Source organism: Ambystoma mexicanum, chromosome 7q (assembly GCF_040938575.1).
Source record: "Ambystoma mexicanum isolate Mex_15411 chromosome 7q, UKY_AmexF1_1, whole genome shotgun sequence".
Taxonomy (NCBI): domain Eukaryota; kingdom Metazoa; phylum Chordata; class Amphibia; order Caudata; family Ambystomatidae; genus Ambystoma; species Ambystoma mexicanum.
In genome coordinates, this window is record NC_090941.1 from 884424351 (window position 1) to 884452251 (window position 27901).

The 27901-nt window shown below is 44.3% G+C and overlaps 1 protein-coding gene and 1 long non-coding RNA gene across 2 annotated transcripts in view; both read left to right on the forward strand.

The window, feature by feature from the left end:
* Positions 1–27901, forward strand: part of NOX4 (NADPH oxidase 4) — a 1243038-nt gene that overhangs the window by 509514 nt on the left and 705623 nt on the right. The window lies entirely within an intron of this gene.
* On the forward strand, positions 24363–26720 carry LOC138528799 (uncharacterized). Its single transcript, XR_011284247.1, has 2 exons — positions 24363–25441; positions 25521–26720. It is a non-coding gene; the product is annotated as an uncharacterized lncRNA (long non-coding RNA).

The window sequence follows — 27901 nt, forward strand, 5'->3', positions numbered from 1 at the left end:
CATTTAATGTATACAAACACCAAAAGCTACACTGCAGGCTTATACTGAAACACTGAAGGAAAATAAAGCAAGTAAAGGAAAGGGAAAACAGATCACGCTTGAATCCTTTACTAAAGGTGTAACAGTGTGGGATGTTTTTACCCATGCATCCGAGCCCTACCTCAAAACTGTGCAGTACTGACATGGAAAACATCATGATGGCCAGAGCTTCCCAGAAAATGCACAGGGAAATGCATGAAGAATAGGCTGCCACTCATTTTTGCCGAAGTTATGGGAACAGAAGGACACTGCCTAAAACCACCATTGGACTACCCACACAGTAGTCTGAAACCATTGGGAGTGGCAATGCTGATTGCCAAAAGCAAACCCATAACTGTTGGGAATTCATTTTCTTAAATCCCAAAAAGGGGTGCAGTACCAGTACTCACCACTATCCAAAAGCCGGCGTTTTAAAACAACACCAGATTTTACTTTTTGTAGAAAACTGAATAAATGAACCCAAAACATGCCAAAGAAAGACTTACTGAAAGGTGGATCCAATGTAAAGTTATATTGTGAAGTGACTTGAAGGTTTATAACAAGACTGGCTTAGCTGTGGATTTCAGCAGTTTAAGTAAATTTGGACTGAAAGACACTAAAAAAATTAAATGTTTAAAAGAAATGAGTGACCTACTTTGAGTGTCACATAGGTTGCAATTGTTTAAACGTCATAGTTTTAAACTTAGAATCAGCATTCTAGCTGCATATGTAAACATTGTCTTGACTTAAACTGGGTAACAAAAAATGACATTTTATCTGAAACCTGGCTTAAGGAACTGAATTCTGCCTGGCAACTACCCCCATCAGGAGTGAAACTTGAATCACAGCTGTGTTCCCAGGCCTATCTGCCTTTTGCTGGCCACACTAAGGATATGCCATCTCTCTGATAATTGAATTAAGGGGAGCCCCCACAGAATACAGGAGCTCTGAACAAAGCCCTGTCCTGACTCAGGCAAATGTTTTATTGCAGATGTCGTAAAACAGCTTCCTCTTGGCAGAAGCTGGGAGGGGCAGGGTCTCTGAGCTTGGCAGAAACTAGAAAGACTGGTTTCTGTACCATGTGACCTGAAAAGACACACCTCTATAGCCAGAATATGGTTTTAGAAAAAGATGAATAACTCATAGTACGGACTTGTGAAAATTATTTAAATGATACCATAATTCTTGTGATTTTTCTGCCCACATTTTAAGAGGTTTTTAGAACCGGTGGCATGTTCAGGGGGGTTTTAGCGGAAAAGAGGATATTACTCAAAATGTGTGCATGTGAAAAATCTGACACTTCATCAACTAATGTCCATACTCCTTGCGCACATGTGTGTAAATTTGGGTTAATGTCCGAAATTGCAAACCAGTTAAAAAGTGCAAAATATTGCCATTTCTGAATGCAAGCCCCCAGGAAGAGCAGAGTTGCAACAGGGGATACCTCCTGTGATATGTGAGGGGTGCGTGTAATTTTAAAACAATATGTACCTCTGCAAATATGTATTTGGTTCAAATCTAGATTTGTGTGCAAGTTGACAGGAGGAGTGGACTTTCTGCAGGCTGTAAAATGACATCACTCTGACACAACTTAGCTCCCCCAATCAGGGGAGAAATGAAAGCTTGGCCAATGATAAGTGGAGAGGGGCTGGCTAGTGATGCTGCTCACACACACCCATTTTAAAAACACATAAAAGCAGAGAGACAGGACAGATAGGGACCTTCAAATCCATTTGCTGCGGGACGCTCTGCTGGAAAATCCATACTTTACCTCCATCAACCTTCAGAGAGCAGACATAGAGACTTCAAATCTATCAAATCTCCAGAATCCAGAGAGAGAGCAGACCCAGACCGCTGTTAGCAGAACCAGAGAGAGCTGACCCAGATCACTGTGAAGTGCAGAGACCAGAGTCCAGTCTAAAACCTGACCAGATCCGTGGCGAGGCCCATTTCATTCAAGAATATAGTGTGAGTACATAGCAAAACTGTGCAGAACCCAATCTCTTAGTTAAAATAATCTAATGCAAGCTATTTTAACTTGAGTAAAGCGGTCACCTGTCATTTTCTAGTTGCAAGCTGCACTTGTCTTTTTGAACTTTAAAATTTCAAATCTGAAAAACGACCTTTATTTAATCGCTCATATCTCCGTGACCGTTTGTGCTAGAGACTTTCATCTGGAAGCTGAGATCCTAGGCTTTCCTAGGACCCCAACACGGTAGTGATAGTCCTTGTAGTTCCTCTGTAATCGCGCTCGGCTCATTCGCAAATTTAGCCGCGATTTGACATTTTACCGCGATTTGCAAATTTCTTCACGTGTAAAAATCTGCTGCTGCTTGCCTTTCAGTTGCCAAAAATTCGTTTAACCTGCTAGTTACATCCTATATACTTGCTAAAGTGAGCCTGGACTAATATTAACTTGATTTCACTCACCCTGAACCTCCTAGAGGGAATTAAAAGCATTTTAGCATATTTTTTTCTACATTGCCAGCACATTTGAAAGCATTTTGCCTGTGTTTTCAACTTCTGTAGTCTAAGTTGCTGGGGTGAACTGAATCACATTTAATTGCATTTCTGAGAACTGTGTGCCTTTCTTCCATTTCCTTGCATTGCATAAAAGGGGGGGTGAATTGTACAAGAAAGTGATTACATTGTCTTTGCTGAAATCCTATCAAGTTATTTTCTTTACTGCATTTCATTCCACATTGCATCCATTTGAAACCATAAAAGTATTGTTGCTATCTTATCCATTTCATGTCAACTCCTTAGTGATTATCAAGAAGTGTGCTAGTGCCAGATTCTCCGTTGTTAATCTTTATCATCTCAGATTAAGTGTGATATTCAATTATTAATTTATTATAAAGTGTGATATATATATATATTGTTTAAATTATCAATTAAACCTTTTAACTTGCAAAACAGAACTACTTCTTGGCTCAGTGGGGTCAGGGGGATTCTGAGAGAGGGGTGTTATATAGGGGTAGTCATCCAGAACGCATGAACTGGACATAAAGTATATCAATAAGGGTTTTCATTCAGTATTATAGACTAGGCATTGACTTGGCTGTAGTGCTGAATTGAATCCTCTTACAAATTGGGGGCTCGTGCCGGACGTTTGGGTTAGATCTACCATTTGTGCAGATTAATACAGCGTGCCAGCTGACCAGATACACATATCCGGTCGGATCACCACGCTGTGTTACGCTGTAAAGCACTCCTCATAGGAACGCTCCAAGGAAACGGTCTGTTTTGCAAGAATAAAATACTAACTCTTGTAAGTCAGGAAGGAAATCAAATTTCCAGAATGACGACACTCGTGGACATGAAAATAGCCAGAGAGCACCTCTTACATAAGCTATTTGTGAGAGGTGAATGGACCGAACAGGGCCATGATGCGTGGTTGCAGGCAATCACACAACATGTCACTGAAACGGGGTCAGATATATATATAGAGATCAGGGTCCACTACATGTGGCCCTGAGTGAACTATACATGGCCCGAAGGCCAAAGATGAACACGACAAGATTGTTAGGATAGCGGCATACCTGTACCTATATATGGGAGACATGCAGGATAGATGTACTGAAAGCCAAGATCTGGCGAATAAGCGACAGATGGCGTTAGAGAAGGTCCAATCTGACCTGGTCTCTTCTGAGCAGAGGCTGCAGAGGAGCCAGGAGTCAGAAGATGATAGTAGGCAGTACATCATTAAAATAAAAGAGGATATGGACATCCTGCAACAGGAAAAGACAGACCGGGATACCAGAATTCTGGCTTTGCAGCAGGAACGCCAAGACAGTTTGGACTCCCTACTGCAGAGCCAGAAAAAGCTGGAGCAACAGATCAATTTCAACAGGGCATGCACAGAGCAGGTAGCCACCCTGCAAATCCAACTAGACAGAGAGAAAGAGGAGAGAAATAAACTGATTTTGAAAGACCTGGATACCCAGGCAGAATTTGACCAGGAGCGCCAGAAAGCTGGTGCCTTCCAAAGGCAAAGGGACAACCTGGCGGCACAGATGCAGGCTCTTAGTCAGGAAAGGGATACCTTAGGCCAGGAAGTCTGCCACTTAAAAAGGAAATTTGAAGAAAATCACCTGGCCAACCAGGGACTGGGTGACCTCCAAAAAGAACACCAGGACTTGCTAGAGCACACCAGGAGGGTGGAGGATGCTCTGGCAAGACAGGAGCAGGCCAGTAGGGATGGGACTCAGGAGGTAAACCTCCTGCAGCAGAGACTGGCCCAGTGCTCCAGGACCAATCAGGAAACGCAGAGAGAGAATGAGGCTCTCTGCCAGCACAATGATAGGCTCCAACAACAGGTAGCGATGCAGGAGAGACTGATAGAGTCTAGTAAGGCCTTAACTGAGGAACTGAAGGCGCAGGCTCTTGCATTGCAACAGGGAGCAGGGGCGGATAGAGATGAGGTTCGCTGGGAAAGAGAAACTCCTGAGCATAACCCCAGGAGCCCTAGTACCAGAGGCCTTTATTTCTCTCAGTCCCTGGACTCTGCCACCCCCATGTCCCCTGGCGCACATGAGCACAGGGCCACAGGGATGGCAGATTACTATCCAGCTAAAAGTATGGGGCTCATAGGCCAGTACCACTCAGGAATGGAGGGGTGGGCATCCGGGTATGGGCACCCAAGTACAGTACAGTTCAGTGGGGAACCCCAGGAGAGTAGGCCCCTTAAGGGCATCCTGAAAACCTCTGCCCAGTTAGGTCAGTGGGGGGGGGTACCCAGCAAATCTTGACAGCAAGGAGGGATCTGAGGACTCCTCTGAGCACCACAGGAAACAGGAGACCAGGTCCCCACATTCTGCCAGCCATTCCCAGGCTCGCAGAATCCGGGAAAACCTGGAAGAACAGACAGGAACCTCTGGGAGCAGTGCCTCTGAGTCAGAGGATGAATGGACAAGGGATACCCGAACCAAAAAGGCCAATAAGGCAAAAAGGGCCTTGCTTAAGGACCCCTTAAAGCAGATTAAGGCGATCAGGAGCGTCATCACGCCTTACCATAAGAACGCTAAGTATTCTGTTTGGGAGCACTTAGAGTTGTTTGAGCAAATGATGGAGACTTTCCATTTGAAGGACAGCCAAAGCTGTATTCAATATGTAAAGTGGACCTTCTCCCCGGAATACTCCAGTTTCTTTGCGGGGCTGGAGGACCAAAATCATTTAAGATGGTCCACCTATAAGGCGGCCATCTTGAAACATTTTTCCATTCATAGAAATCCTCAAGAGGCTCGCAATGCAGCCTACAATTTGCAATGTGGGGAGGATCAGGCCCCACAAGAATTTGTGCAAGAACTGAAACGTGCTTTTGCGCAGACCACCAGAAGGGTGCGCACAGACAGTAGAGAATTCATCAATACATTTTTTCATGCCTTGCCCAAATACATAATGACCCAGCTCGTGAGGGATTTTCACGAGAAAAGATCTTTAGACTGGGTCATTGAACAGGCTACCCGGATCTATGAGGTGCAGAAACCGGTAGATAGCAAAAGTAATGCCCAGAAAAACCCCAAAGCCAACAGCACCCCTGCTGCTGCCAAGGTGGCAGAGGTAAAGGTCACCCCCGTTTTGGATTTGGAGACGGGGGGCCTAAAAACCTACCTGCACCTAATAATGCTAGGCCCAGGAGGTCCTCGGGTCAGTCACAGACAGGGAGCCAAGGAGGCAGCCCCACAAATGGGGTCCCTCGTTCTCCTGATTATGTAAGCCCCCGTTACAAGGGAAACAGACCCATCCTGGGTTATGTGTGGACTCCTCCAGCCCAAGGGGGGAGATCCAGCCAAGAACCTAACCCAGGGAACTTTCCTCCTAACTTCCCACCGGAGGGCAGACATTCTCTGAATCCTGGGCAGAACTTTTTCCCAGGTATCCACCCAATTTCCAGCCCCAAAATCCTCCACCCTTCTTTCCCCAATTCCCTGAGCCCAGACAACCTAATCCGGGAGAGGGGAGGCCAAGGGTGGAGGGGTACCCAAATCTTCCCAACCCGGGGTATTACCAGAGGAGGGACAGCTACCCTTCCCGGGATCAGCCCAGGGGAGAAAACAGGGCCCCGTATCAGCCTGAGCGGGTTTCCCAGTTAGAGCGCCAGGTTCAAAACATGGCGCGGGATCTGGGTCACATACTGAGGGCTCAGCAGAATCCTCAGATCGGCATGCCGGCGCAGAACGCACCCAACTCTGGACCTGGTGCTCCAGAACAATGACGGGGGCAGCACCCCGATAACTCACTGGTTCCCAGGGAGGAGGCACAAAGGGAAGGGAGGTGTAAAGCCTTGGAAGAAGCTTCCTTCCTCACTTGTAAACAGCCCCTGGAAACCCAGGAACCAGAAACAAAATCTCTCGCCCCTGAAAGTCTGCCTCCTAAGGAGCAGAGGGGGGGGGGGTAGGAGAAACAAAAGACCCAAACAGACTCAGTTTGAGGAGGAGGCACAGATCTTCCAATTTGAGGGAGAGGGATCCTCAGAGGATCCTGGGAAAAGGATCTTCTCCTTCAGAGAGGGGGGAACTCCTCCCAAAGAAAAATGGGTCCCTAGGGATGCAAATCCAGACTGGGGAGATGTGGAGACTGAGCTACCGCCGCCCACCATCTCATCCCAGAACCAACAGCAAGAAAATCCCCTGGTTCAAACCCATCCTGGTGACTGCCTCCAAAAAGGGGGGGCGGCCCGGAACCGGAGCCAGGGGAACCCACAATGGCTCTGATCTCCAGTTGCCAAATTTTTCTTTCAGATTCCCAAGGCCCTCCACAGAATTCTGCCCAAATCTCTTCTCCAGCGATGTCCAAAACCAGAAAGTTAGCCCACCAGTTGTCCAAAAATGTGCATTATCTGTGCCCCCTTGAGGAGAAGGAGGGAAGATACTATGCCCCGGTACAAGTACAGGGGCAGGGTACGATCTCAGCGCTGGTGGACACTGGATCTCAAGCTACCCTTCTGTCCAGAAGGGCCTTTGATGAACTGAATGCAGGAAGGGGGGAGAATTATCGTATTCCTCTCACCTCACTTCCTGGACAACTCCAGAACTTTGACGGGAAGGAAATTCCCGTCGAGGGGACGGCAGACTTGGACATTAAAATTGGGCGACACAAGTTGAAACACCCGGTCATAGTTGTGACCCCGGAGGGCACCCCTTGTTTACTAGGGAATGACCTCCTGAGAAGGTTGTCACCCCTAATAGATTGCGTAAACAAGGTCCTCTGAACCCAGACTAGCCGACCAATAAAATTAAAACAGAGTGTCAACCATTTTAGTTTAAACGGCACCTGCCACATGGTTGAACAAAAATCTGACCAAGTAGAATTTCACTTCCAGAACAACCAGATTCCAGACGTGACAGTAATAGCAGTAGGACAACAGACTGGTGATGGAGGGTCCTCTCTATTTCTGAAAATCAACCTTCCTTCCAGTCTAAAGTGGTACTCCACGCTGGAAGGAAACACTCTGAGATTCTATACTAATCCACAATCAGAAACTCCCACTCCTATAGTCCAGAAAGATGTGAAATCAGCTCAGAGCCTGGCTGATATTCAGCAAATTGGAGAGCAGTTGTTCATCCCTGTCCAATTAAATGATGGGAAGGACTCTGTTCTCGCTCGAGTGTGTGTGAACAACGGTAAGAGCTTCATCAGCGAAGCCATGTTCCGCCAACTCCCAAAAGATCCAGCCATTCCCACATTCAAACTGATAGACAAATGGGAAATGGACCTGGAAGCACCTAATTCCAAACATCTCCTGCCAAGCAGGTGTATGCTCAAAATCTCCATTGGCAACAAGAGCATAGTCCACAATTGTTGGGTCGTGCGAGACGTCCCTGCCGCCTTTTACTTAGGCAGTGACATTCTCAATCGCTTTGCCATTAGTTTGGACCTAATAAACTTCAAAGCTTGGTCCCGATTAGCGGATAATCCCATGGGCTTTGATGATCCAGAAAAAGCATTTAGGTCAGCTCAATTGCTACCTTATGCAGTTGAAATTCAGGTTAAAGAGGAAGTCACCATCCCAGAAAGGACCCGACAATTCTCCCTGGAAGTGAAAGTTAAAAGGGGACAAGAGTTGAAAAACCCTGATGCTTACATACATCTAAATGCTTCTCTCCAACAGCAAGGGTTTGGGGTAAACCCAACACAATTAGTCAACATAGAACATGACACCATTCCAATAGTGGTGGATAACAGCGACTTAAAGAGTATTACTCTAGCCGCAGGCACCATTATTGGAATGGCGGTTGATGACCGACATTTCTCCATTGATCTTGGAAATGAACTGTTAGGGCCAATCCCCAAGGACTGCTTTGACAGTGACAGTGATGACAATACAACACCAGACAGGATTTTTACCCGGCATGGGGGGAACTTCCTGGTGTACACTTCCTGCCCCTATGGTAAGGAAGATGTGACTTGTGACTTCAGGAGGGATGAGGTGATTTTCCAGGTCCATGAGGGCTGCCTTTCCCACCTGAAGCCTCCAGTCCAAATCAGCACTCTGACCAGGGACTTCTCCACCCAGTTGGAGGAGGCCGCGGAGATAGCCAAACCAGAAGTCTTTCCAGGCTTCAGGCAGATGGTGGAAGAGAGAGTCAACCTATCTGATGCCTGTGTGACTCTGGAACAAAAGCAAAAGTTGAAACAGGTTTTCTTGGATTTCCAAGATCTCTTTGTGGTAGACTCATATGACTGTGGTCGCACTGACATCCACACAACAACAATCCCCACGGACCCTGGCATGACTCCAGTGTTTGTGAAGCAATATCGTTTGCCTCTCGCATCCATGGAGTCCCTTACTGAAATAATTAAGAACCTTGAGTCCAGGGGAATAATCCGTCCAGTCCACAGCACCTTCAATAATCCGGTGCTGGGAATATTGAAGCCAAACGGCCAGTGGAGAGTCTGTGCTGACCTCAGGGAGCTCAACAAACGGGTCCATACTTCCCGATGGCCTCTGGCCTACATTGACCAAGGGCTGGCCCAGATCCAGGGGTCACAGGTATTCACAGCAATAGACCTGACCAATGGATACTGGACCGTGCCTGTCAGTAGGGAGGACCAATACAAGCTGGCTTTTACCTTTGGGGGCCAGCAGTATACATGGACCCGGACTCCCTTCGGATACCTCAACTCCGGCAATGAATTCAACATTTTTCTACATAAGGCCATGCCCGACCTGGGTGCGAGGGGTAACCTGGCTTATGTAGATGATGTCCTCATCAAAAGTTCATCTGTGGAGGAACACATAGCAGAGATCCGTTATGTTCTGACGCAGTTGAGGGCCGCCGGAGCAAAACTTTCCTTTCAGAAAGCACAGTGGTGTAGAACCCGTGTTAATTTCTTGGGGCATGAGATTACTCCTCAGGGTCTCTGTCCCCAGGAAAAGAAAGTGGAAGCACTTCAGAAACTGAAAGACCCCACAACTCTGCGAGAACTAAGGAGCATCCTTGGACTGACTAATTACAGCAGAAAGTTCATTGAGGGCTACGCAGAGATCACCAGACCCCTGACTCATCTCCTGAAGGGGGGGGTCAAGTGGGAATGGGGTCCAGAACAAGCCGAGGCAGTAAGACAACTCAAGAGAAGCCTCTCACAAGCGCCTTGCCTAGCTTACCCTGTCAGAAACAAGGAGTTCTTCCTGGAGACGGGGTTCTCTAATACGTGCTTGACGGCAGTATTATACCAAAAGCATGACAAGGTCAATAAAGTAATCTCCTATGCGAGCAAAACTTTATCCTCTGTGGAGGAAAAATTCAACGATTGTGAGAAGGCACTCCTGGCAACGGTGTGGGCATTGAAGAATTACCGCCCGTTTATCCAGGGGGAACACATCATAGTGGAGACTCCACACCAGCCTCTGCAATATCTCCAAAGTGACAGAATCCGGGCCGGAAATGTGAGTAATTCCCGAATTACTTCCTGGATTCTATCAATGCAAGGCTTTCCTGTGGAGGTCAGATATGGCCAAAACAAGAAGAGTCCACTCGCGCAAGGTCTGGCTGACTTGCATGATTGTGCCAGAGAAAACTGTCTCGAGGACGAAAGTCTAAAAATAAAGGACAACACGGAGGCATACCTTAATTCCCCACACAAAGTCTTTGAAGAGGACAAGTGTGAGGGAATGCCCACTGTCTATGTGGATGGATGCTCTTAACATGTTGACAACGACGGGGAGAAAGAACTGGTGGCCGGCGTAGGGAATGCATGGGTGAATGAGTCCCCAGAACCCTCCGCTGGATACAAAATTGGTCCCCGAAGTAGTCAGGTGGCAGAATTGATGGCTGTGCATCAGGCCATCCTCACTGCTGTCCAGCATCAACTCCACGAACTGGTCATAATCACAGATTCGGATTATGTACGGAACGGGTTCGTGGAGCACCTGGTTAATTGGAAAACCAGAGGCATGTTATGTGCTAACAACAAACCCTTGAAACATGGGAAGTTGATCCAAAACATTGATGATCTGGTCACCTCGAATGAGATGACCATCTATTGGAAAAAGATCAAGGGTCATTCCAAAGTAGAGGGACCAGACAAAACTGGAAATGACTTAGCTGATCAGCTGGCCAAAACCGGGGCCATCCAAGAGGATCTAATTGAGATTGAGTCCCTGTTGGGGGAAATCCAGGTCACTGCTATCACTAGGTCCCAGACAAATGCTCACAATGACCTTTCAATTGCACAATGGAGTAAGGAGACCCCTGATGCTGATTTGATTACTGCTCAGAAGGGGGATCCAATAATTGGTAAATTTTGCCAGCACCTTGAGGACCCTGAGAACTTTCCCCTGATGGATACCGATTACATTGGGAAGGAGGACCTAAGAGTGTTGATGAAATGTCCAAAAATGTTCCGGATCCAAGACGGTTGGTTGGTAAGGAAATCCAAAGCTGGCCACGATCAATGGGTGGTTCCTACCTCCTTCCGAAGCCTGATGTTAAGTCACGCCCATGATGCGGCCACCGCCGGTCATAGGGGGTTCCACACAACATTGGAAATCTTAAGAGAGGTTGCATACTGGCCACACATGGGGCAGGACCTCGACCAATACTTGAAGGGGTGTCTTGTGTGTGCACAATTTCAGCCATCATCCCTCACACACCGTGCGCCTCTCCAAAAGCGGGGGATGACACTGCCATGGTCAGATTTACAAATCGACTTTGTAGGCCCCGTGATTCGCTCGTCTAGGGGGAATAAGTACATGTTGACCGTCACATGCTTGTTTACCAAGTGGGTGGCATGTCTCCCAGCCCCAAATTGCAAGGCAGAAACCGCAGCTGCCCTGATGATTAACCATATCTTTTCCCGTTTTGGTCTACCTCAAAGGATTGAGTCAGACAGGGGTAGCCACTTCACCAGTGAAGTAATGACAAAGATGTGGGAGATGCTGGGGGTCAAAAGGAAGTTGCATATTGCTTATAGACCAGCTTCTTCTGGGGCAGTAGAGAGATATAAACAGACAATTGTGAGCATATTAAAGAAGTTTGTGGCAGATTCTGGGCCAAGTTGGGATATCCGATTACCTCTGGTCCTAATGGCCATCAGATCTACCCCTTCATCTGCAACCAAAATGTCACCATTCGAGTTGATGACTGGACGCCAGATGGTGCTTCCTCAGCATTTGCTCTATAGGACCCAAGAGCAGACACTGATAAATGCCTCCACTACTCATGAGTATGTGAAGAATTTAAGGAAACACCTTCAACATGCTTTTGCCTATGCTCAGCGGAATCTAGAAAGATCAGCTGATAGCATGAAGACCCATTATGACCTGAAAACTTCCAGGAAGGAATATCAGGTGGGGGACCGGGTCTATCTACACAACTTCCAAAGAAACCAGGCAAAACAGCGGAAATTCTTGCCTACATGGAAGGGACCCTTTGAGATCATCGACAAGATCTCCCATGTGGCCTACAAAATCCACATCCCCAAAGGTCCTTTGGCAGCGGGGGAAGACAAGTGGGTCCACATAAACCAGTTGAAATGTTGCCATCCCAGGCACACTCTGCAACAACTGGAGGAATCCTCTGGAATCCTAGCGGGTACTGTCTCAGACTAATTCAGTTCCAACCATAAAACATACCACATCTAGTCTCTAAAATATTGTGATTTGCATGAAACTGTCTCTTAGTTATACTGTTTTTTTTTTCAAAGTAAGAATGTAATGTTTCGTTATGATGAAATGCATATGCTGCCCCACTATCTCAACAGTGGTGGAAAGACGTCTATGAGTAGGTATTGCCGCTCTTCCTTTGTCGTCCTAGGAGAAAGAAAGCCTTGAGACGGGCCAAGGAGGACGAACCGGAGACCGGGAGCAGAGACGCAAGGGGTCCGGGGTACCGCCCAATCTTCCCATCAGGACCGGCGAGGAGAACCGATCGATCCGACCGGATGGCGAAAAAGATGCTGAACTGTGCCATTTATTGGAAGAAGATGAGGAAACATCCCAGGTCTTGCGAGTCCCATCAGGAAATAGAATGGCCATCGCAAGAGGGGGGCTTGTGGGATGTTTTTACCCATGCATCCGAGCCCTACCTCAAAACTGTGCAGTACTGACATGGAAAACATCATGATGGCCAGAGCTTCCCAGAAAATGCACAGGGAAATGCATGAAGAATAGGCTGCCACTCATTTTTGCCGATGTTATGGGCACAGAAGGACACTGCCTAAAACCACCATTGGACTACCCACACAGTAGTCTGAAACCATTGGGAGTGGCAATGCTGATTGCCAAAAGCAAACCCATAACTGTTGGGAATTCATTTTCTTAAATCCCAAAAAGGGGTGCAGTACCAGTACTCACCACTATCCAAAAGCCGGCGTTTTAAAACAACACCAGATTTTACTTTTTGTAGAAAACTGAATAAATGAACCCAAAAAATGCCAAAGAAAGACTTACTGAAAGGTGGATCCAATGTAAAGTTATATTCTGAAGGTTTATAACAAGACTGGCTTAGCTGTGGATTTCAGCAGTTTAAGTAAATTTGGACTGAAAGACACTAAAAAATTTAAATGTTTAAAAGAAATGAGTGACCTACTTTGAGTGTCACATAGGTTGCAATTGTTTAAATGTCATAGTTTTAAACTTAGAATCAGCATTCTAGCTGCATATGTAAACATTGTCTTGACTTAAACTGGGTAACAAAAAGTGACATTTTATCTGAAACCTGGCTTAAGGAACTGAATTCTGCCTGGCAACTACCCCCCTCAGGAGTGAAACTTGAGTCACAGCTGTGTTCCCAGGCCTATCTGCCTTTTGCTGGCCACACTAAGGATATGCCATCTCTCTGATAATTGAATTAAGGGGAGCCCCCACAGAATACAGGAGCTCTGAACAAAGCCCTGTCCTGACTCAGGCAAATGTTTTATTGCAGATGTCGTAAAACAGCTTCCTCTTGGCAGAAGCTGGGAGGGGCAGGGTCTCTGAGCTTGGCAGAAACTGGAAAGACTGGTTTCTGTACCATGTGACCTGAAAAGACACACCTCTGTAGCCAGAATATGGTTTTAGAAAAAGATGAATAACTCATAGTACGGACTTGTGAAAATTATTTAAATGATACCATAATTCTTGTGATTTTTCTGCCCACATTTTAAGAGGTTTTTAGAACCGGTGGCATGTTCAGGGGGGTTTTAGCGGAAAAGAGGATATTACTCAAAATGTGTGCATGTGAAAAATCTGACACTTCATCAACTAATGTCCATACTCCTTGCGCACATGTGTGTAAATTTGGGTTAATGTCCGAAATTGCAAACCAGTTAAAAAGTGCAAAATATTGCCATTTCTGAATGCAAGCCCCCAGGAAGAGCAGAGTTGGAACAGGGGATACCTCCTGTGATATGTGAGGGGTGCGTGTAATTTTAAAACAATATGTACCTCTGCAAATATGTATTTGGTTCAAATCTAGATTTGTGTGCAAGTTGACAGGAGGAGTGGACTTTCTGCAGGCTGTAAAATGACATCACTCTGACACAACTTAGCGCCCCCAATCAGGGGAGAAATGAAAGCTTGGCCAATGATAAGTGGAGAGGGGCTGGCTAGTGATGCTGCTCACACACACCCATTTTAAAAACACTTAAAAGCAGAGAGACAGGACAGATAGGGACCTTCAAATCCATTTGCTGCGGGACGCTCTGCTGGAAAATCCATACTTTACCTCCATCAACCTTCAGAGAGCAGACATAGAGACTTCAAATCTATCAAATCTCCAGAATCCAGAGAGAGAGCAGACCCAGACCGCTGTTAGCAGAACCAGAGAGAGCTGACCCAGATCACTGTGAAGTGCAGAGACCAGAGTCCAGTCTAAAACCTGACCAGATCCGTGGCGAGGCCCATTTCATTCAAGAATATAGTGTGAGTACATAGAAAAACTGTGCAGAACCCAATCTCTTAGTTAAAATAATCTAATGCAAGCTATTTTAACTTGACTAAAGCGGTCACCTGTCATTTTCTAGTTGCAAGCTGCACTTGTCTTTTTGAACTTTAAAATTTCAAATCTGAAAAACGACCTTTATTTAATCGCTCATATCTCCGTGACCGTTTGTGCTAGAGACTTGCAGTGACTTTCATCTGGAAGCTGAGATCCTAGGCTTTCCTAGGACCCCAAAACGATAGTTCCTCTGTAATCGCGCTCGGCGCATTCGCAAATTTAGCCGCGATTTGACATTTTACCGCGATTTGCAAATTTCTTCACGTGTAAAAATCTGCTGCTGCTTGCCTTTCAGTTGCCAAAAATTCGTTTAACCTGCTAGTTACATCCTAGATACTTGCTAAAGTGAGCCTGGACTAATATTAACTTGATTTCACTCACCCTGAACCTCCTAGAGGGAATTAAAAGCATTTTAGCATATTTTTTTCTACATTGCCAGCACATTTGAAAGCATTTTGCCTGTGTTTTCAACTTCTGTAGTCTAAGTTGCTGGGGTGAACTGCATCACATATAATTGCATTTCTGAGAACTGTGTGCCTTTCTTCCATTTCCTTGCATTGCATAAAAGGGGGGGTGAAATGTACAAGAAAGTGATTACATTGTCTTTGCTGAAATCCTATCAAGTTATTTTCTTTACTGCATTTCATTCCACATTGCATCCATTTGAAACCATAAAAGTATTGTTGCTATCTTATCCATTTCATGTCAACTCCTTAGTGATTATCAAGAAGTGTGCTAGTGCCAGATTGCCCGTTGTTAATCTTTATCATCTCAGATTAAGTGTGATATTCAATTATTAATTTATTATAAAGTGTGATATATATATCTATTGTTTAAATTATCAATTAAACCTTTTAACTTGCAAAACAGAACTACTTCTTGGCTCAGTGGGGTCAGGGGGATTCAGAGAGAGGGGTGTTATATAGGGGTAGTCATCCAGAACGCATGGACTGGACATAAAGTATATCAATAAGGGTTTTCATTCAGTATTATAGACTAGGCGTTGACTTGGCTGTAGTGCTGAATTGAATCCTCTTACAACAGACAACAACCAAGACATGGGAAACAAGTTAGGCACACAACCAACTCAAGCAGATGGCGAACAACAAATCCAGGCAGCCATCGCTGCACTATGTACTGCATTAGAAACTAAGATAGAAGCTATGGGAATAGATGTAAACTTGCTCCGCCAAGATGTGCAAGCGCTGTCAGAACGCACACGCAGTGTGGAGAAAAAGGTGGAAAAAAACTGCATTAACATCAGTAAAATGCAAACCGAAGTCCATATACTGAACCAACAAGTGAAGCTGCTTGAAAAAAGAGAGGAAGATGCAGAAGGAAGGGCCCGCAGAACAAATATAAAGTTGATTGGACTGCCAGAGGGAAAAGAAGGAAAGGATCCAACGACTTACATAGAAAACCTATTGCTACAAGAGTTGGGCCCAGGCAACTTGACACAGGGTTTTACACTGGAGAGGGCACAGAGAGCCCTAATTAAGAAGCCCCCTCCAGGCACATCACCAAGGCCAATTATAGCAAAGATCCTTACTTATAAGGATAGAGAGAAGATACTAGCATTCTCTAGGAATGGAGGAGTCATGCAGAGAGCATCAGCAAAATGAGCTGTCTATCCAGACTATTCATTCCAGGTACAGAGACGCAGGACTCAGTTTGGCCCTACAAAGGAAAGTCTAAGAAAAGCCGGACTCAAGAGCATGCTCATTTACCATGCAAGACTTAAAATCCTACGGAATGTACGCTCTTTGTTCTTCAACAGCCCAGAGATAACACAAGATTGGGTGGACAAGGAAAGGTTGGTGACAACATCATAAGACACTGAGTCATGAATAGAGTGATGGATTTAGGACTGCGAGGAGATAAGATGGCTCGGAAGAAGACACGTTCATCAATAGTCTCGAGACATACACGAAGAATACCCACTTAACCTACTTCAGATAGATGCAAGCAGTAACAGATTGGGATTATGACTTACTATAGCTTTGTTGCGAATGAATACACATTAGCATGAAACACCATAGGTTGAGTCTCAGAGGTATTTGGGGCACAGAAAGGTCTGGCATCACTACCCTTATTAGTAGCAGTCGAGGATGCTAGTTTGGAAGCCCCCACTCGCAGGGCACCGGAGCCAGTAGGAGCTGGGAGGCAAAGTGCAAGATGCGAGAAGGCCTGAACATGCTACCCAAAGTTGGGAAGTTGGGAGGGGGAACCAAATGGGAGGGAGAGTTAAACGGGAGTTACTACCTTTGTCAAAGCGCAAAGAACAAAAAAGAAAAAGAAAACACGTAAAACACCAGATACAAATTGAGAGATGGGTTTGTGGTTTCAGGAAGTGGACCAGATATAATATATGCCATACTAGACATGGCGAACAACATTAGGTTAATAACATGGAACGTGAGGGGGTTGAATAAATTCATCAAGAGGAATAGGGTACTAACATACCTACGAAGATAGAAAATAGATATAGCTCTCTTACAGGAGACACACCGCACTGAAGAAAGACAAAATGCTCTAGCTAGGAAGTGGAAGGGACATGTAATGGGCTCAACGTATTCGGCTGATTTGCGAGGTTTATTGACGTGGATCCTGCCGATGTTCCCCTTCCAAATATTACAGATGAAACAGACAAAGAAGGTAGAATGGTAATAATAAAAGGAACGCTGGAGAACAGACAAATATGCAATATGAACACCTATGCGCCTAATCATGATGCAACCAATTTCTTTATAACTATGTATACTAGGATAGACAAGAACAGAGACAATATTATAATATGGGGAGGGGATAATAATTTCACGATTGATCCAAGAATAGACTGATCCAATCCAAAACTTAAAAAACCATCCCCAACAGCAAGGGTACTCAGTGACTTAGTCCACTCCTTCGCAATGGTAGACATTTGAAGGAATCTCCACCCAGACGTGTGAGACTACTCACAGTACTCAGCACCACATTATGTACATACCTTTTTCTTACTGGAAAGGAAACCTCTGGGGAATTTACAGAAGCAACATATAAAGAGCGGGTCTTATTAGATCATGCGTCACTTACCCTTTAATGGCAGGTAGCACAACCCAGACCACCTGTCCCGGCTTGGAAGCTTAGAAGCAAATCCTTCAGCGATGTAGCATTTAGAAAACAAATCAAAGAATTAATTTGTCAATACTTCACATTGAACACGGGTAGTGTGAAATGGTCGGGCACGCTATGGGAGGCTTTTAAGGTGGTTGTGAGAGAGGAAGCCATGACCAGATCAGGGGGGATCCAAGCACATGACAAAGCAGAGAAAGAACGAGAAGACCTGGAAATCCAGAAGAGCAAAGGGAGCAGAACGAAGTAGGGAAATAGAATGAAGACAAGAATGCCTGAAGTACTGGGACAGGCTCGGAAAACTAAGCTACATACGATATATAGAAAGGCAGCACACAGAGGGAGACAATCCCAGAAGACTCCTAGCATGGTTATATAAAGGCGATAGAGTTTGAGATATCATTTGCCCAGTAAATGATAGATAAGGCCACCTCTGTAACACGCAGGAGGGATTAACAAGACCTTCTACGAGTACTACACTGACCTCTACATGGAAATAGACACAATGCAACACCAAGAATTGCGGTAAGCTTTAGACCTGATTTTGGCTACCATGTCTAAGTGAGTAGGAGCCCTTATAACAGGCCTTATAGAGGGCCTTATAACAGAGGAGGAGGTATCAACTACTATCATGGCATTGCCAACTGGGAAAGTGCCTGGGTTAGATGGATTACCAGGTGAGTTCTATAAAACGTACATAGAAAATCTCATACCGGCAATGGTGAAAATGTTCAATGAAGCATGAATATTGCCAAGTAGCCTTAACGAGGCAGTAATTATCCCATTGCTAAAGCCCAAAAGCCTAAGACCAAATGCGGCTCATACATGCCCCTTTCCCTACTAAACCAAGATAGCAATATACTGGTGGCGATACTAGCAAGTAGATTACAGAATACTATTGGGAAGTTAGTATATCCAGATGAAATGGGTTATATCCCCGGGAGGAACATGGCTTCGAATTTAAGACGCCTACACCACTTGATAGATAACACAAGATTATACACAATATTATACCAACACCACTGTGTGATGGCCTCATTAGACGCAATGAAGGCATTCGATTCTGTGCAATGGGAATGGCTATATAGAGTTTTGGGAAAATTCAGCATTGGGGAGGTGTTCATTAAATTAATGTATACAACCCGAAAGCGAGAGTATGGATAGGGGGGTTATATTCTGCCACAATTAAACTACAAAAAGTAACCAGACAAGGATGCTCATTGTTGCCATTATTGATTATCCTAGCAATGGAAACAATCGCAGCATACCTGATAGCTGAACTTGGCAAGGCGGGAAGAGAGCTAGATGGTATTAGACATGTAGTGTCCATGTATGCAGACAACATGTTGTTATATGTGCAAAAGCCAGAAGACCATTTACAACACACATTGGGCATGCTAGATAAGTTCAGTGAATTATCTGTTATAACAATAAATCAAGGGAAATCCAGTCTGTTCCCCCTGGCAGGCGTAAAGGGTCTGAAAAAGGAATGTCTACCGAGACTAGCATTGCAATGGAGCCCTGAATCCTTTCGATATTTGGGGATAAATATATTCCATGACCTGCTAGATGAGCATAATGAGAACACAAAGCTTTGAAGGGAGTCATACATTGCATGAACTTCTGGGGGAAGCTGCCGCTGACACTTATGGGGAGGGCAGTGCTGTTGAAAATGGTGGTATTGCCAAGGCTGTTGCATTATTTCACTAACATCCCATATAATATACCAAAACCTGTTTTTCTAAACTAGGCATGGAGTGTAGGAAATTTATTTCGAAAAACAAATTAAATAGAATTGCCCTAAGAACACTCCAAAGAACACATGAGGAAGGGGGATTAAAATACCAAATTTTGAACTATATTATAGTGCGAGTCAATTACAATTTGTGGTCGGATGGTTAGCAGATGACCCTACTATAGACACACAGTTACTACAACCAGCAATGAATCAATTATATTTAAAAGAAGTACTGTGGACACCCACCCCGCATGTAGGGCAACACCTGCTGCTGATAACAATAGGCATATAAAGAGAAGAGCATGTAAAACATGGGACATAAAAAAAAACAATATCACTGCAGATTCCCTTGGCAGCAGTAGTGGCTGAAGAGAGAGAGTTGAAATTATATATAGGGAAATATTGGGAACCAGTCGGGATAGCGACTAGCGGAGACCAGGTGCGAGGGGATGAGCTGATAGACTTTAAAACACTTCCAAAGGATGAAGGCATAAATGATGAGCAATTCTTGCCATATCTCGCGATAACGCATAAGAATAAGCACAGGTGGCCTGGAATACCCGAAATGGCGAAAAGACACAAGGTGATAGAGACAATATATGATATAGCTGAGGGCGGTCATACTGTGTCATGGTTGTGTGGCACACTGCTTACTAAAAGTGTAACAAGACCCTCAACGATTAGACAAAAATGGGAAACGGACATGGGGAAGATATGGGCTGATGCAGAATGGGGCAGGGTAATGGGTTATAATAAAAAAGGTTTCTAGGAACACTTAGTTACAGCCAATACAGCTAAACATTGCGCATGGGGCCTATCTAATGCCACCAAAGGTCTCGCAGTTCAAAGGTGCAGAAGATCAAAGGTGCTCAAAGTGTGGAGACACTGATGCAGGGATGTGCCATATACTATGGTCATCCCCTAAGGTGCGGCAATACTGGGAGGATACTGCAAATATGATGTCTAAGGGAGAAGTCACGCTGGACGTACAGTCTCCAGGAGCCTGCCTGCTCGGGCTCTACCCACACGCTATGAGAAAAGAAACACATAACACAACTGAAAGACCTTGCCTTTACATTGGTGAAACGTAGACTAGCCATGCCATGAAAAGCAAAAGAAGTGCCTGCTGTCGAGGCATGGTGGAAAGATCTAGAAAAATTGACACTGGCAGAGATGGCAGTTTGGCTACAGGCTACGAGAGGAGACAGTGATGAAAACTCTCTTGAAATCACAGCTTGGAACGAACTCATACAGACCCTGGTTGCATCCAGACCATAAAGAAGCAGTGTCTGGGTTAGTAAACTGATCGACATTCCACCGAGATGAGGGACGTAATTAGAACTCGTTGAAGCTTGGTTTGATGTTTCTTATGGAGGTTCTGTTGTAGCCTTTGCATTCTTGCCCACTGAGGATGCTCACCCTTAAGGTAATCACATCTGCAAGCCATGTGGGTGAGTTCACAGGTCCTGTCTTTTCCAAGAGAATGTTACTTTGAAAGTGAGACTGACCTTCAGCCCTAAACCCGACAGGAAAGGGCAGCTCCATCCTAGGCAGCTCACATTCCCTGCAGGACTAATCACCCAAAAAGCTACACCCCAGGTAAAGTGGCAATGGGGGGAGCATAGCCATTACTGTGCTCTGGTAAAACCCTAAATGAAAAAAACCCTGCAGTTGCCCACAGGAGACCCACCTGCTCTCTTATCAGACTTAGTCCTTCTATACACTACTCCAAAACCCGTTTAGAGCTGAACTCCATGTGAAAAACAAACAGTTTAATAATAGAAACATTCAGAAAACAAATGAATCCAAATTAGTGATTACAGTTTTGCCCAAAAGCAGAGCTATCAAGATTTCGAGAAACAAAGTTACACAGGTTTTCTTAAACTAATCAAAGGGCAAAAATCAAGTGCAAGTGTTCAGTATTCGCAATTAAATTGTTCATATATAATTCTTTTTCTGCAGTCAACTCAAAGGGTTAAATATATTAGCTAACGTGTTTCGGATATTGCACAATATACATCTTCAGGGCTTTGAGATGTCCATCTGACCCAATTCTAGCCTCTTTCTTTCATCTGTTCACCTAAAAGTATGTACTGGATTGTAATTAGCCTGTGGGAACTCTCCTTTATGTATAACAGAAAGTATGGATAAAAGGCAGATAGTAACTAACCTCTACTCGTAGTCATGTTTGGGTCTGACCTGTAAGAGAATATACTCTGTTATTATTAAGATCGTAACAACATAAACGCATTTTTAAGGTGCCTCAACCAAGTTACACAACTCAGTCTGAATTCCAATTGCCCAATGCACTCACCCAGCTTCTATTGATACTAGCTTGCCGGGTATTCAGATGTTCTCCGAAGAATCTCTGAGGTATCCTATTGTGATATAGCTGTCAAAGATAACCCAATTGATCCTTTAGTCTAAGCCCCCAAGTGACTAGGCTCACAACACAAAAGCAGTCATAAGTAGTCCTTTGGTGCTAAGGCATTCTAGATGGCAGAGTTGAGAAAGATAACAGTGCTGTACTGCACATGTACCTGCTGAAAGGGAACCTAACAGCATGTGCCCATAAATACATCAACTATCATGTCTAAATACCATCTGTTCTATGTGTATCCCATTGCATGTTATTGTAGCTCTCGAGCAAGCCCGAGATCCATGCTCCTTCGCATGGGTAACAAACTGTTACCATGCGGATACTGGCGAGACTCCAATTCCTGTGTGTGATAGCGTGCCTCGTATTACAATTTCACAAACAAAACTTCACTGTGGCTATCATTCATATCACTTACTTGTGTGCACTACAATCACGGACCATGAGGTAGGAGACCGGCATTACCGTTCGTGGTGCCCCACGGCCATGTTTGTAGCAGAGGTCGCCATGGCAAAGTCCATTGCGCATGCACGAGAGTGTAACACCAACGCGGCGGCCATCCTCGAACGACTAAGTGTGTCTCAAAAGAAAATGAATCAATATCTTCCCTCTCCATCTTATCAACAAGTGGAGACCTTTATACTGGGAGGGTCAACCTCACTATTCAGGACACTCGTGACTATGAATCTTAATAGATAACATATTCTCTTATGGAATGTCTCACACCGGGATGACTAATATCCCTCTGGTACAGTGGAATAGGTGAATGAGCATATCCATCAATATAACAATAGTGCAGATTAACATGTGGGTTGCACGCCACCACGCAGCTCAAGCCTGTCCACATTCTGTGGGGTTCAATACGGGAGCCAGTACTTGCAGTCAGCACTTCACGACTAAAGGTTATAAAGACCCTGCGACCTGTGCTCATTTTCATTAGAACCAACCCTTTGAAAGGACAATCCCACCTTTGTCAAACACTGGCAACAGATCCTTAACAAATGCTCCTTGGATCTCATCTTATTAACGATTTAAGAGTTGGTGCAAACATCATCTCTCTGAATGAGGAGATCAATAGCATTAAGGTTTCCCTGGGCAGCAACCTTTCCAGTTGCTGGGTCCACCTCCCACTCCTGCAGAAAATGGAAAGGCCCTGAATCTTTCGGACACAGCTAACTAGGAGGCATTGGTAACTTGCTGGGGCGGAACGATACTTCTGACAATGAGCTGGTGGTAAAGCACCACTGACCTCGCAAAAGAGCATGAGTGAACTATCATCGATATTTTGACATCCTTGGTGAGTTTACGTACTTATGGCTCTCTTCACCCTCTAAATGACACCAATAATACTGATGAGACTTGTGCCCGTTTTTGAATGCTTGCTTCATTTTTTTTCCCGCTCAACCTGGGATTCCCTTGGCATAATATCTTTTATCCCCCAACGCATTTCTTTCTGCAATATTTTATATTTATTTCCTTTCTTGGACTAGGCTATCGAATTGATGGGGACCTGCCCCTTAGGTCCTTCGCTCCAGCTTTCCTACTTCAACACATCTTTCCAGCAGACAGTTAAAAGATCCTACTTCAAGATTAGACATGTTTCAGGTATAGAAGTAGTACTTAAAAAATTGTCCAAATAATTCGAACACATATGTGCCTTGAAAGTACTCTTAGCCAATCTGTTTCCATTTGTTAGGGTTAGATTTGGAATATTAGGTAGGGTTATAGCTCGAATTCTAAGGTCATATTTTGCTAATAGAGGATCATGATCACTTAACAGAGGCATGGGAATTTGGAGTTCCAAACAGAGCGTTATGAGATGCTCTTTTGTCACAATATAGTAAATACAGGATGAACTAAAGTCATTTTTCCATGTGACTTTCGGGGGAAAGTCTCCTTCAAAATTACTGTTGATCATTGAGACACCCCACTTATCAAAGAAGGCCATCCCATCTCTTCCATTCTCTCGCACTCGCTGAATTGAGTACCTCTTTCCTTCAAGCTCACAAACTGCATTCAGATCTTGTGGGGTGCATTTAAGGCCCTGAACAGAAATCCACTTCACCTAAAAACTGCATTAAACAATGCCACCAAAACGCCTGTGCTCTGCTTCCCTTCAGCAAGAACTGCTCTGCGTTTTCTTTTCTTTCATCTAAATAATAAGAAGTTATGCCCTGCATTTAGAACGGCTCTGCGATGGCTTTTCTTTCATCTGAATAATAAGAATCCATGCACTACATTCAAAAAGGCCTTGTCTTATTGTTAATTCATATGAGGGGCAAGGATGTCTTCATTGCAACCCGACACAGCATTTGTTTTCCCTTTCATGTGAACATAGCGCTCTAAAACACTGCAAATGAAAAATGGTTTGGCTTTTGCTTTCTATTCCATGTTAAATTAAAGAACCCTGTGCAGTAGCCCTCAATGTTAATGGACCAGCAGCAAATGCAAACCCACTCAAAAAGACAAATTAAAATAATCCCATGACCTACAGGATTGCATTTCAACATTAGATGAAAAATACACCCGTGTGAAAGAAAATAAGAAAAATGACTTCAAAAGTCACTGTGAAAGAACAGCTTTGCTTGCACAAAAATGTCAGTGAAATCCTGTGGGTGGGGTGTTGACTAAAAAGCCATGTACATTATGTTTCCCCCCACAAGGCTTCAATCACCTCAGAAGAGACTCAGAGGACCGGAAAAACCTATTTTTATCGGCTCAGGCAGGAAACTTCTTAATTGAAAGTCTTGCCTCCCACTGGAAGTCGCACCTATAAGTGAACCATTTCGCAATGACATGTGATGTGGCTGAGTGCGTTATAATTCTCTGCTCTGCCAGACTAGAAGGCATTACTAGCCGGGAGGACAAAGAAAGCAAGCGTGGCCAGAGCTTGTCCAAGAAGTGTGAGTTCCTTCTGCACACACTACCAAGGACAAACTGACAAACTGCAAAGGGTGTAATAAAAGTATTTTTTTGCAAGTTGAGCCAGGGGATGACATTTGGCTGTGGGGGATGAAGCACCGCCGGCCATATGTGACAGATCCTCCAAATTGCCATTAAAGGATTGATTCATTTTGGGAATTTCTCCCAGCACTCAGAATAAGAAATAATTGTGTTTTCTGCTATTTTTCCACGTGATTTCTAGGCAGTTGTTTAGAGACTAAGCGCATGTTCCTGGGACTTTGTGGACTGAAATGGCCACTAAACACTTGTTTCTGGCTGATTTATGAATGGGACAAATATGAAAATTGATGGAAAGGTGTAAAATGAGAATATGAACATGCGTAATCATTTGCAGAGTTATAACTGTTATGTATTTCATGAAAAGGACAAAAAGGTGCCAACGGGCCATGCTACCCCACACAGAGTTGGCGATCGGCTTGCCTAATTCCCTATGACCCCCTCAAACCACCTATCTATTTCTTATGGTGGTGGCTAGTATAAGTTTGAAGTTATGATAGACAACTCAGTTTTGCTAAAAAGTTGACCGGAGAACAAATAACTATATATCTCTCCCCTTGAACCAATAAGGCCAGGGGGCGGAGAGAGGAATGGTGGGCTGTCCTATGCCAGGGTAGGAGCAATTCTAGAGTACTTCCTCCAGATTGTAAAATGAATTATGTCATTTGGGCTATATAAGGGGGGACTGTACTAGAGACAGACACACAAGAATCTGGGGACACAGGAGAAAGAGGGTGGAGGGAAATCTGAACATTACCATCTTGGAGAGTGCAGAGACCAGACCTCTTGCCTAGCTGGCGAGAGAGTCCTGAGGTCCAGCTAGCTGTCCAGAATCCCATCGAGGAGAGTGCAGAGACCAGACCCCTTGCCTAGCTGTCCAGAGAGTCCTGAGATCCAGTTGGCTTTCAAGGATCCCAAACCAAGGCTTACTTTGTAGGTAGCAAATAGCCCCAGCCCCAAATTGCATATCCCTCTCTTTTTGGAACATTGCATCCCATTGAAATCCCATTGAAAGTCCCAAATTGCCAATAAAAGTCATTCACCTTCCCATATTAGAATCTGTATTAGCCTGTGATGTTAGCGTATTACCTGTGATAGATCTCTCAGTTTGCTGTATAAATCCTTAGCTTTATTTTGAAGTAAATCAATTAATTCCCCATTGAAATTCACAGTGCAAGTTGGTTAACATTTGACATTAACCTCCTTGTGCCTGTGCCTAGTGTCTTTCTTTAATAACTATAGTTATTAAAGTATAGCCTCAATAGAATTAGTCTCTGTGTAACTGAAACCCAAATTTGCCCGTGTATTGTGTGCATTACCCCACAAACTGCTAACTTGCATCTGCCCCATAAAAAAATCAAAACGTGGACCCATTGAGAGCAACCTCTGTTGTCTAGAATCCTATCTGTTATGCGCCTCTGTCCTTGTCCTTGAAAACTGATTTCCGATTTTGTAAAGCTAGACCATTTCCATAGCTACCTGTCATTGTAAATCCTGTGTAAAACGAATTTCCATTTTCCGTTTGTATTTTTTCCTTTTGCATTTGCTTTCTCCCCAACATCGATTTTCCTACCTCATTTCCTCATTGTTCTGTGTGCTGTTAAGAAGTCTCTAAGCTTCCTATCTCCTCAAGTGTAGCAACACAAATTTCCTTTTATTCTGTCCCTTAGCAGTTGTGAGTAGCCATGTGAGTAATAAGCAAAATCTGATTCTGCCGTTTGTCTCCTAAAACTGGTTTTCATTTTCTTTTCTGACTCCCCATCTTGGGGTGGTGGGCTTAATTCCAAATCCGATTCTCTCTTTCTATCCTTACTCCTTGCCGCTGCCTTCCATTCAAAGGAATTAAGAAGCTGATGTTTAGGGGTGAGTGTTGCAGGGGGAAGTGCTTAACCTTGGTGCTATCAATTGATTTCAAACTGTTCTTTTTCCTGTTTTGCCATTAAAGATCTGTGTAACTGTGCTAGGATATCTGAACCAATTGTTCTGTAGAAATTGTTGCCTTTGTGTTGCCACATATCAGTGGCTGCTGTATTTTGATTATTTCTTTTCCTTTTTCATTAAATAATAAATGAATAAATAACTTATTGATACACACCGCCTGGTTCCTAGTCCATTGTGACATGAGGTGCTTGTGAAGGTTGGGTTTGAGACGGGTGAAAAGCCTACTCAAAAGAACCTGTGGTTTATTAAAAATAAAAAGTGCTTTATTGTACGCAATATTCATTGTCGGGTAAGGAGTCCCTGGCTGGAATGCGCTGTCTAATAAAACCTTGTCAAAGTGGGTGCTCGTGCTGTGATTGAGGTTAGAGTTTTCACCCGTGACAGTCCAACACAGCAGACTAACCCATTGAAGGTAGTGTTACTTTTAGTGGCTAGAAAGCTGTGTTACACTGTAAAGGTGGCATCCAAAAACGTGTACCCTAGGTATCAGGCCTGTGTCTCAAAATAAAATATTGTAACCATAAACTAGGCAAGAGCAGGGTAGAGATTTTGTCCTAGCATAGATAACCAAAGGATGAACACACTTCATAATGAGCACAGTGGAAATTAACATGGCTGGCAGCACCTTCTGTTCATATTATTAATTAGGGGGGAATGGGCAGAACAAAAACATGAAACCTGGCTATCTAGCATGATGCAACAGGTGACCTCTATAAGCATGGATGTGTGGCAGGACAGTGGCCTGTTACATCAAGCCATGACTGAGTTCTATATGACTCAGAACATCAAAGATGAGCAGATTAAGATGGTCCAACTCACTGCATACATGTAGTTCCACATGATAGTCAAGGAAGAAATGTACCAAGAAAGTATAACCTCTGTGCAAAATCAGTCTGAGTTAAGGCAGGTAGAGGAGAAAATGCGAGAGAGCCAAAATTCTGAGTTAGAGTTAGGAAACCTCATCAAGCAGCTCAAGGAGGAGTTGGCAGTTCCGCAACAAACTATTTCAGAACAGGGGACCCAATTATCTGCATTAAAAGAGGAGTGCCAAGAAAGGGTTGACTCTCTAGAAGAGACTCAACTAAAATTGAACCAACAAGTGATATACAATAGAACCTGCTTAGGGGATAAAATCACTTTGCAAAATCAGATTGAGCAATTAAAGATGAGAATAATAAGTTAATCATGAAAGAAGTCCATTCTCAAGCAGAAGTTGACCAGGTGTGCCAGAAGGTGGGCGCTATAGAACAACAGAGAGATAACTTTAGTGAACAGAATTGCGCACTGTATCAGGAAAAAGATGCCCTAAACCAAGAAGTGTGCACATTAAAA